At 48.4% G+C, this 11,748-nt stretch overlaps 1 long non-coding RNA gene across 1 annotated transcript; it reads right to left on the minus strand.

Moving 5' to 3' along the window:
* Nucleotides 1-1,899: 1,899 nt before the first annotated feature.
* Nucleotides 1,900-11,615, minus strand: LOC144335794 (uncharacterized). Its single transcript, XR_013406965.1, has 4 exons — nucleotides 11,187-11,615; nucleotides 10,578-10,761; nucleotides 8,948-9,150; nucleotides 1,900-2,132 (listed from the first exon to the last, which is right to left on the minus strand). It is a non-coding gene; the product is annotated as an uncharacterized LOC144335794 (long non-coding RNA).
* Between the last annotated feature and the right edge of the window lie 133 nt (nucleotides 11,616-11,748).

Raw genomic sequence — 11,748 nt, forward strand, 5'->3', positions numbered from 1 at the left:
GGAGACTGCTTTATGATCTGATATGTGGTCATTTTTGTAAATGGTCCATCTGTGTCTGAAAGTAAAAGCGTGTTCACCAATTGTTTGAACTGGAGTATTTAAAATACTCTATTAGATTATGCTTGCTGATTGCGTTGCTCAAATCTTTTAAATCCTCACTGAATTTTTTGTCTGCTTGATGTACCAATTCCAGAGGGAGGTGATTTAACTCTTCCATTGGTGGATTTGTCTATTTTTCCCAGTATTTCTGTTTTATGATTTTTGAAGCTATGTTATTAGGTACATACATATAGCTTATTGATAGATTGAGGTAAGCAAGTATCCTTACCATCTCTCTCTGCTGGGTGGATGTTTTTTCCATTACTGTCGCAGAATATCACCTTTTGGGCACCCTTGACTTTTTTTTTTCTTTCTTTAAAAAATTTTTTGTTTTTGAGACAGTGTCTTGCTCTGTCACCCAGGCTGGAGTGTGGCGGCATGATCTTGGCTCACTGCAGCCTCTGCCTTCTGGGCTTATGTGATCCTCCCACCTCAGTCTCCTGAGTAGCTGGGACTACAGGTGTGTACCATCATGCCTGGCTAATTTTAAGTATTTTTTATAGAGATGGTGTCTCACCATGTTGCCCAGGCTGTTCTTGAACTCTTGGACTCAAGCGATCCTTCTGCCCCAGCCTCTCAAAGTGCTGGAATTACAGGCTTAATCTACCATGCCTGGTCCACTCTTGACTTTTTTGAAGGGCACATTATCTCTGATTTAATCTCCTCCTCTTTATGAGGCCCCAGGCTTTGTCTTGTTCCTTTCTGGATTTGTGCCTCAGAGGAGTCTTGTTTTCTTGCCAGCTCAGCCTTGCATTGAAAACAACACACACGTCTGGGTGCAGTGGCTCATGCCTGTAATCCCAGCACTTTGGGAGGCCGAGGTGGGTGGATCAGTTGAGGTCAGGAGTTCGAGACCAGCCTGGCCAACATGGTAAAACCCCGTCTGTACTAAAAATATAAAAATTTTAAAAAATAAAAAATAAAAAATAATATAAAAATATAAAAATTAGCCAGGCATGGTGGTGCGCGCCTGTAGTCCCAGCTACTCAAGTCTCAGGAGGCTGAAGCCAGAGAATTGCTTGAACCTGGGAGGTGGAGGTTGCAGTGAGCCAAGATCACAACACTGCACTCCAGCCTGGGCAACACAGCAAAAGAACAAATGACAGAAAGAAAGAAAAAGAAAGAGAGAGAGAGAGGAGGGAGGGAGGGAAGGAAGGCAGGAAGGAGAGGGAGGGAAGGAAGGAGAGGGAGGGAAGGAAGGAAGGAAAGAAGGAAAGAAAGGAAGGAAAGAAGGAAAGGAAGGAAGGAGACCCACATACATTTTATTTTTTATCTAGCATTTCTAGCTGTTTTGTACCGCAAGAGTTTTTCTGAACATATATAGTCCACCTTATTGCTGGAAATAAGTCTCTGCTAAGTGCTTTACATAAAATTTTATTTAATATTCAAAACAATTCAATAAAATCCTGCCGCCATTTTTTTTTTTTTCAAAGAAGAAAACGCAGGCTCAGGGAGTTTATGACTGGATTCAGATCCTAGTTCTGACACTTACCAGCGATATGACCTTGAATAAGTCAGTCACTCCAGAGACGCTGAGCTCAGTGAGCACAGTGGCAAGCCCTGCCCTGCCGGGATGCTGTTTGCCTTAAAGTAACACGTAGAACGCCTCAGTGTCTGGCACTTCATTGGTACTCAGAAGACGTCAGTGATGACTGCTGTCTAAAGGGAAGGTGTATGTATCTGGGACATGTAGCCTGTACTCTCTTTACTGGGAAGCATTGACAAGGACGGGTCAGTAACTGACTGAATTACCTGGAGGACTGTAAAAGACACAGATCCCTGGCCGTACTCCCCCCAGATTCTGATTGTGATGCATGGCCGGCTTTGGGAGCCTGTGTCACTGGGGTGAGGCTCATGTGGTCTTCAGAGGTCCACTCTCTGGGGCTGTCCTCTAGTGAGTTATATAGACAGGATAGCTTTGGGCAGGGTGCAGTGGCTCACACCTATAATCCCAGCACTTTGGGAGGCCGAGGTGGGCAGATCACAGGTCAGGAGTTGGAGATCATCTTGGCCAATATGGTGAAACTCCGTCTCTACTAAAAAAAAAAAAAAATTAGCCGGGCATGGTGACTATAATCCCAGCTACTCGGCGCCTGTAATCCCAGCTACTCGGGAGGCTGAGGCGGGAGAATTGCCTTAACCCAGGAGGCAGAGGTTGCAGTGAGCCGAGAATGTGCCACTGCACTCCAACCTGGGGACAGAGCAAGGCTTCATCTTCAAAAAAACAAAAAAGAAATGATAACGTAGGCCGGGCGCGGTGGCTCAAGCCTGTAATCCCAGCACTTTGGGAGGCCGAGACGGGCGGATCACGAGGTCAGGAGATCGAGACCATCCTGGCTAACACGGTGAAACCCCGTCTCTACTTAAAAAAATACAAAAAAACTAGCCGGGCAAGGTGGCGAGCGCCTGTAGTCCCAGCTACTCGGGAGGCTGAGGCAGGAGAATGGCGTAAACCCAGGAGGCGGGGCTTGCAGTGAGCTGAGATCCGGCCACTGCACGCCAGCCTGGGCGACAGAGCGAGACTCCGTCTCAAAAAAACAAAACAAACAAACAAAAAAAACAAATGATAACGTAGTGACTATCACGAGTTGCCAAGAAGAGGGAGGGAGCAGCCCTCATGGTTAGATAGCAAGCAATTTGCTTTCATTTTAATTAATTTTTTTTTTTTTTTTGAGAGGGAGTCTCCCTCTGCCACCCAGGCTGGAGTGCAGTGGTGCAATTTCGGCTCATGCAACCTTTGCCTCCCGGGTTCAAGTGATTCCTCTGCCTCAGCCTTTCTAGTCGCTGGGACTACAGGCACACACCGTCACACCCAGATAATTTTTGTATTTTTAGTAGAGACGGGGCTTCACCATGTTGGCCAGGCTTGTCTCGAACTCATGGCCTCAAGTGACCTGCCCTCCTCAGGCTCCCAAAGTGTTGGGATTACAGGTGTGAGCCTTGTGCCCAGCCACCTTTTCATTTTTGAGACAGAGTCTCACTGTGTTGCACAGGCAGGAGTGCAGTGATGTGATCTTGGCTCTCTGCAGCCTTGACTTCCCTGGCTCAAGCGACTTTCCCATGTCAGCCTCCTAAGTAGCTGGGACTACAGGAGCGTGTCACTATATATGGCCATTTATTTATTTATTTGTTTATTTATTTATTTATTTGAGACGGAGTCTCGCTCTGTCGCCTAGGCTGGAGTGTAGTGGCGTGATCTTGGCTCACTGTAGCCTCCACCTCCCCGGCTCAAGCGATTCTCCTGTCTCAGCCTCCGAAGTAGATGGGATTACAGGCACCCACCACCATGCCCAGTTAATTTTTGTATTTTCAGTAGAGATGGGGTTTCACCATGTTGGATAGGCTGGTCTTAGACTCCTGACCTCAGGTGATCTGCCTGCCTCAGCTTCCCAAAGTGCTGGGATTACAGGTGTGAGCCACCGCACCCGGCTTATGGCTAATTTGTAAACTTTTTATAGAAACGAGGTCACTATATTGCCCAGGCTGGCCTCTAACTCCTGGGGTAAAGCGATCCTCCTACCTCAACCTCCCAAAGTACTGGGATTACGGGCATGAGCCACTGCACCTGACTTTAACTTTTTGAATAGGTAATATATGTACATGTTTCAACAATCAAAATGAAATATAAAGAAATTCACTGGAAAGTTCTGTTCCCACCCCTGTCCTTGCCTACCTCCGCCCCCCAGCCACAGGTTTCCCCCAGCTCCCTATAGGTCACCACTGATATTACTTTCCCTATGCAAATTCAAGCAAATATAAACATCTGCTTTTATTTCCACCTCCCTTTCATTCATTGGCTATGATACTACCACTGTGCAAAGCTCTTTTCTTTTCTTTCTTTTATTTTTTTGAGACAGGGTCTCACTCTGTCACTCCTACTGTCTCACTCTGTCACCCCTGCTGGAGTGCAGTGGTGTGATCATGGCTCACTGCATCCTCGACTTCCCCAGCTCAAGAGCCCTCCAACCTTAGCCTCCTGAGTAGCTGGGACCACAGGCGTGCACTACCACATCCAACTAATTTTTGTATTTTGTGTAGAGGTGTGGTTTCACCAAGTTGTTCAGGCTGGTCTCAAATTTCTGCAAGTGATCTGTCCCCCTTGGCCTCCCGAAGTAGTTTTAGTAGAGACAAGGTTTCCCATGTTGGCCAGGCTCATCTCAAACTCCTGACTTCAGTTAATCCACCCGCCTCGGCCTCCCAAAGTGCTGGTATTACAGGCATAAGCCACCACGCCCAGCCTCCTCTACCTGCCTTTCTTTCAAAAAAGATGACATACTATATATACTGTTCTGAACCACATTTTGTGCTATTTTTTTTATTTTTATTTTTTTTAGATGGAGTTTCGCTCTTGTTGCCCAGGCTGAAGTGCAATGGCGCAATCTTGGCTCACTGCAACCTCTGCCTCTCGGGTTCAAGTGATTCTTCTGCCTCAGCCTCCTGAGTAGCTGGGATTATGGGCATGCACCACCACACCCGGCTAATTTTGTATTTTTAGTAGAGACAGGGTTTTTCTATGTTGGTCAGGCTGGTCCTGAACTCCCAACCTCAGGTGATCCACCGTCCTTGGCCTCCCAAAGTGCTGGGATTAGGGTGTGAGCCACCATGCCTGGACTTTTTTTTTTTTTTTTTTTTTTAAGATGGGGTCTTGCTCTGTCACACAGGCTGAGTGTGGTGGTACAATCACAGCTTACTGTAGCCTCAACTTCCCTGGCTCAAGCAATCCTCCCACCTCAGCTTCCTGAATAGCTGGGACTACGTTCATATACCACCATGCTGTCTTTTTTTTTTTTTTACTTGCTGTAGGGACAGAAGTCTTATTATGTTGACCAGGCTGGTCTTGAACCCCTAGACTCAAGTGATCCTCCTGCCTCGGCCTCTCATCTTAGCTCCCAAAGTGCTGGGATTATTGGAGTGAGCCACTGTACTCAGCCTATACCACATTTTTGTTTCAAAATATATCCTGAAGATCTTTCCATTTTTCTTGGCATCCTTATTTTATTTTATTTTATTTTATTTTATTTTATTTTATTTTTTACAGCTGCATAGTTTTCCATTGTGGGGCTATATCAAAATTTATTGAACCCTTCACTGTCCAATATAGTAGCCACACATGGCTACTTAAATTGAAATTAATTAAAATTAAGTAAAATTTATTTATTTCCTCAGTTGAACTAGCTACAGCTTGAATACTCAGTAGCTATGAGTGGCCAGTGGCTGCCATATTGGACAGGGCAGATAGAGACCATTTTCATTATTGCAGAAAGTTCTATTGGACAGTGGTTTAACTGATCCCCTAAAGCTGGACACCTACTTTGTCTCCAGTTCTCATGCAACTTGGGGATGATGGGCCCATTCCTGGAATACAGCAGATCTGGGTGAAAGCTGCACTGGGCGTTCCGGGCCTTCAACCTCAGACCTTGCAACCTGGGAGGCTCCTGAAAGAGGAAGGCTTTTGGATTTGGGGCAGAGACTTGACCAGGGTCTGGAAGAGAGAGTGGCCCTAAAGAGCAGGCCTCCTCAGAGGTTGCAGTGACCCGAGATCACGCCACTGCACTCCAGCCTGGGTGATAGAGCGAGACTCTGTCTCAAAAAAAAAAAAAAAGAAAAGAAAAGAAAAAAAGAGCAGGCCTCCTGCTCAAACCTCAAACCTAACCCCTCCCTCTGGGCCTGCCAAAATGCAGCTCTGTTTCTTTCACTCAATATTTAGCAGATACTCCTCGAGTAACTCCCAAGGATGTTGTCAAGTCCTTCACTGGGGATGTAGGTATGAGAAAGACACAGTCCCTGACTTGGAGAAACCCGCGGCCCAAAGAAAAAGACAGATAATCACCTGCTCTGTGACCAGGAATTTTAGAGTCATCACCTAAGATCAAAAGGCCTGATAGGCCAGGTATGGTGGCTCACGCCTGTAAGCCCAGTACTTTGGGAGGCTGAGGCGGGCGGATCATGAGGTCAGGAGATCGAGACCATCCTGGCTAACACGGTGAAACCCCGTGTCTACTAAAAATACAAAAAAATAAAAACTAAAACTTAGTCAGGCGTGGTGGCGGGTGCCTGTAGTCCCAGCTACTCAGGAGGCTGAGGCAGGAGAATGGCATGAACCCGGGAGGTGGAGCTTGCAGTGAGCTGAGATCGCACCACTGCAATCCAGCCTGGGCGACACAGCGAGACTCTGTCTCAAAAAAAAAAAAAAAAAAAAAAAAAAAAAGACCTGATAATAACCTGTTTGTGAGGATTTGGGGAAACAGGTGATCTCATTCGTTGTTGGGGGTTGTAAATTGGTACAAAATTTTTGGAGGGCAATTCTGTGAAAACCTATAAAACATTTAAGAGCACATAATCTTTGACCCAGAATTGTCATACTTATAAATTTATTTTACACATACATATGTCTACGAATATATGTACTAAGATATTTCCTGCAATTAGCATTGTTTGTAGTAATAAAAGGCGGACACACATAAATATCCACTAGGAGGGGAATGGTGAGTAAATTGTGACACACCATATGATGGAAAACTATGTTGACTATCTACAGGCAGGTATATTATTATATGAAAATAGCAGGTGCTGAACAGTGTAGAGTTTGTGCTATCATTTGTGTCACACACACACGCACACACACACACACAGCATGTGCTCCAAATATCTCTGCAAAAATACATTAGAACTGTTAAGAGGCTGGGTGCAGTGACTCACACCTGTAATCCCAGCACTTTGGGAGGCTGAGGCAGGTGGATCACTTGAGGTCAGGAGTTCAATACCAGCCTGGCCAACATGATGAAACCCCGTCTCTACTAAAAATACAAAAATTGGCTGGACATGGTGGTGCATGCACCTGTAGTCCCAGCTACTCAGGAAGCTGAGGCAGGAGAATTGCTTGAACCCAGGAGGCAGAGGTCGCAGTGAACTGAGATCATGCCACTGCACTCTAGCCTGGGCAACAGAGTGAGAATCCATTTCAAAAAAAAAAAAAGACAAACTGTTAAGAGTGGTTGCCTCTGGGGAGGGAATGGGCAACAGGGAGGTTGACTGGCAAGAGACTTTTCTTTTCCTTTCTTTTCCTTCCTTTCTCTTCCTTTCTCTCGTCCTTTCTCTCTTTCTTTCTTACAGAGTCTTGCTCTGTTGCCCAGGCTAGAGTGCAGTGGCGCGATCTTGGCTCACGGCAACCTCTGCCTCCCAGGTTCAAGTGATTCTCCTGCCTCAAACTCCCAAGTACCTGGGATTACAGGCACCTGCCACTACACCCAGCTAATTTTTGTATTTTTATTAGAGATGGGGTTTCAGCATGTTGGCCAGGCTGGTCTCAAACTCCTGACCTCAAATGATCCACCCACCTCAACCTCCCAGAGTGTTGAGATTACAGGGGTGAGCCATCGCACTTGGCCAGGAGAGACTTTACTTTCTTTGCACATGCTTTTGCACTTTGTTTCTCTTTTGAACTGTGTAATAAGCTTTTTCCTTTTTTTTTTTTTTTTTTTGAGGCAGGGTCTCGCTCTGTTGCCCAGGCTAGAGTGGAGTGCAGTGATGCGATCTTGGCTCACTGCAGCCTTGACCTCCCAGGCTCAAACAATCCCCCCACCTTAGCCTCCTGAGTAGCTGGGACTACAGGTGCGCACAATCATGCTCAGCTGTTTTTTCTATTTTTTGTATTTTTTGTATTTTTTGTGGAGATGGGGGTCTCACCAAGTTGCTCAGGCTGGTCTTGAACTCCCGGGTTTTAGCAATCTTTCCTCCTCAGCCTCCCAAAGTGCTGGGATTACAGGTGTGAGCCACCGTGCCTGGCCCTTTTTTCCTTTTTTTTTTTCCCCCTCGAGACGGAGTCTTGCTCTGTCGCCCAGGTGCGAGTGCAATGGCGCCGTCTCGGCTCACTGCAACCTCTGCCTCCTGGGTTCAAGCGATTCTCCTGCCTCAGCCTCCTGAGTAGCTAGGATTACAGGCACGCGTCACCACACCCGGCTAATTTTTTTTTTTTTTTTTTTTTTTGAGACGGAGTCTCGCTCTGTCGCCCAGGCTGGAGTGCAGTGGCCTGAACTCAGCTCACTGCAAGCTCCGCCTCCCGGGTTTACGCCGTTCTCCTGCCTCAGCCTCCCGAGTAGCTGGGACTACAGGCGCCCGCCACCTCGCCCGGCTAGTTTTTTGTATTTTTTTAGTAGAGATGAGGTTTCACCGTGTTAACCAGGATGGTCTCGATCTTCTGACCTCGTGATCCGCCCGTCTCGGCCTCCCAAAGTGCTGGGATTACAGGCTTGAGCCACCGCGCCCGGCCTATTTTTTGTATTTTTAGTACAGATGGGGTTTCACCATATTGGCCACGCTGGTCTCAAACCCCTGACCTCATGATCTGCCCGCCTCGGCCTCCCAAAGTGCTAGGATTATAGGCGTGAGCCACCGCGCCCGGCCCCTTTTTCCCCTTTTTTTTTTTTTTTTTTTTTTTTGAGACGGAGTCTCGCTCTGTCGCCCAGGCTGGAGCGCAGTGGCGCCATCTCAGCTCACTGCAACCTCCTCCGCCTCCCGGGTTCAAGTGATTCTCCTGCCTCAGCCTCCTGAGTAGCTGGGACTACAGGCGCGTGCCACCACGCCTGGCTAATTTTTTTGGTATTTTTAGTAGAGACGAGGTTTCACCGTGTTAGACAGGATGGTCTCCATCTCCTGACCTCGTGATCTGCCCGCCTTGGCCTCCCAAAGTGCTGGGATTACAGGCATGAGCCACCTTGCCCGGCTCCTCGGCTCCTCGTTTTCCGTTTTTAAGGAGGCTCCTACGGAGTAATGGTGAAGGGGAGAGAAGAGATACCTGGGGAAACCTCAATTACCTGGGTTCTGAATATCCCCAGTGACTGCACAATACCTCCACTGAAGGTGACAACAGTCCAGAAATGTCGCTTCTGCGGTGAATCCATCCATCGCCGCTGGAAGCCTTGCCCTGTCTTGGCTGTCATGCCGTCTGTGGCCAGCAGAGGGTAGCACAGATCCACCAATGTGTTAGTCCCAAGCTTCAGTCATCCCTTCTAGGATTTCCTCCTCAGTGGGCCAAGATGGGAAAGATACCTTCTGCCAAGCCAATGAAATTTACTACGTAATAACTGATTCCATCTTCTCATTTTTTTTGTAACTTACAGTTCTGATCGGCATGAGAGAGACAGAGAGAGAATGTAGGCTTGCAGAAACAATAATTTTCCACAGAAGAGGTGTTACTTAGCCCAGCTTTATTTCCACCAGGCCTTGGGTGAAAAGTGGCTGGCAATGGCTTGAGAAGCCCCAAGGATTGAGGATACAGTCTGGTAACTACTGCATTAGTGGCTCCCCGCCTGGCTTGGGTTTCCAGCTGCAGGGCACGCTCCTACCCTTCTCTTTTCCTCTCACAGAAGTAGTTCTGGGCAAGACGAAGCATGAACAGCTGGTCCCATAGGATGACTTGAAGCAGCCACTCTCCTAGAGGGGTTAAACGTCTGTCCCTCGCCAGGCGCGGTGGCTCAAGCCTGTAATCCCAGCACTTTGGGAGGCAGAGACGGGAGGATCACGAGGTCAGGAGATCGAGACCATCCTGGCTAACACGGTGAAACCCCGTCTCTACTAAAAAATACAAAAAACTAGCCGGGCGAGGTGGCGGGCACCTGTAGTCCCAGCTACTCGGGAGGCTGAGGCAGGAGAATGGCGTAAACCTGGGAAGCAGAGCTTGCAGTGAGCTGAGATCCAGCCACTGCACTCCAGCCTGGGCGACAAAGAGAGACTCTGTCTCAAAAAAAAAAAAAAAAAAAATTCTGTCCCTCACTAGGCTGCAAGCAGCCCAAGGACTGAGGCATTTCTCATCTGCCACAGAATCTGCAGGACCGAGCACAGTGATGGGCACATAGCTAGTGCTAAGTAAAGGTTTATTGTTCAATGGAAAGAGACAGCTATTGAGGAATCAGGGAATCCATTCTTTAAAAAAATGTTTGTTTGTTTGTTTGTTTTTCATTTAAAAAAAGTCTTCCAGACTGGGCGGGGTGCCTCGTGCCTGTAATCCCAGCACTTTGGGAGGCTGAGGCAGGCGGATCACTTGAGGTCAGGAGTTTGAGAGCAGCTTAGTCAACATAGCAAAACCCCATCTTTACTAAAAGTACAAAAATGAGCTGGGTGTGGTAGCACGCGCCTGTGGTCCCAGCTACTGAGGAGGCTGAGGCAGGATAATTGCTTGGACCTGTGAGGTGGAGGTTGCAGTGAGCTGAGACTGAGCCACTGCACTCCAGCCTGGGAGACAGCAAGAGACTCCATCTTAAAAGAAAAAAAATCTTCCACAACAGTTATCTTATAGAGACAAGAAGAAGAAAAAGAAGAGAGAAGAAAGAAGGAGAGAAGAAGAGGAAGAGGTCCTAGCTAATCTCAAGGGCAAGGACCCAAGGGCAAGGTTCTGGTCTGTCTGGGAGGGAGAATACGGCAGTGTTCAGGGAATGGGTCATTTTCCCTGCATGCCCAAGGAGAATCCTGCTTTGACTCACCTTGGAGGTCCCTGGTCAGGCCACGAAACCAGTGATCACATCTCTCACCCATCTGGGGTGCTGGTGACCTTGGCAGAAGAAAGGCTTAAACCAGGTCAGCCTGGGGGAAGGGGCTGGCTCCTTCCAGGGTCTTCCTCCAGATTAGATGTCAACTTTCCATCTCTTGCTTAAAGTCTCAGTGCCTCTGAATGTGAGGGCAGAAGGAGGAGGATGCTGTCAGGGGAGGGGACACTAATGGCTCCTGACCTGGCCTAGAGATAATCCAGGGCTCCTTCAGCCAGCCCTCCCTCCTCAGTGCCCTGGAAGTGTAGGGAGGGGCCAGTTGGGGATCCCCACAAATTAAATGGGGAATGAGAGGAGTAACTGAAAGTCTCAAATTCAGGCTATAGATGGGACCCCAGCCCTTAGGTTGCTCCCCCATACTCTCCCATCCTACATGAGATGGGCAGTGGAGGGCCAGGACAGCAACTCCAAGCCAGTTTAGGTTTTGGAGGTAGACAGTGAGGAGGCTTGCTTCTGTCCTTTGTTAGTTGAGTGCCCTTGGACAGCTCACTTACCTACTCTCAGCCTCAGTTTCCCCATCTCTAAAATAAGGCTATCAATACCTACCTTCTCTGGCCATTGTCAGGATGAATGAAAGAGCTCTGGAAGTATTTCTGTGATTAGCTGACATCAGAGATTGTTATTCTCCAAGGTGAGAGGCCAGCCTAGATCCCTGGCGGGGACAGTGTCAAGATTCTCTTTCCCTCCTCTGCGGTGCCCGCTCCTTTTCCAGTCTCGCGGCTGGCTCTCATCCTCCTTTCCGCAACCCCCCAATCCTCCTTGGGACCACCTTGGCTGGCCCAGCTTCTCGCAACCTGCCCTATTCCATAGGTGCCCGCATTCTAAAACCTGTAGGGGTGCCCTGCACAGGCGCACGGTTGGTAGAGGTGGGACAGGTGGCGGGGATCTCCACTGGCCTGCGTCCGCGCCCCCCACCCTGTTTAGGAGTTCCTGTGTGGAGATGGCTCCCCCTGGTCCTCAGCTCGTCTCTGGGCTAAGCAGGGGAGGAGAGAAATAAAAGGTGGGGGGCCTGGAAGGGGGTTCCCACCTTCTCAGTCGGGGACCCGAGAGGGGGCGCAGCCCTGGCACGCCAACGCTGCACCACCATGGGTCTCCGAGCCGTGCTCAC

This window comes from Macaca mulatta, chromosome 16 (assembly GCF_049350105.2).
Source record: "Macaca mulatta isolate MMU2019108-1 chromosome 16, T2T-MMU8v2.0, whole genome shotgun sequence".
Lineage (NCBI taxonomy): Eukaryota > Metazoa > Chordata > Mammalia > Primates > Cercopithecidae > Macaca > Macaca mulatta.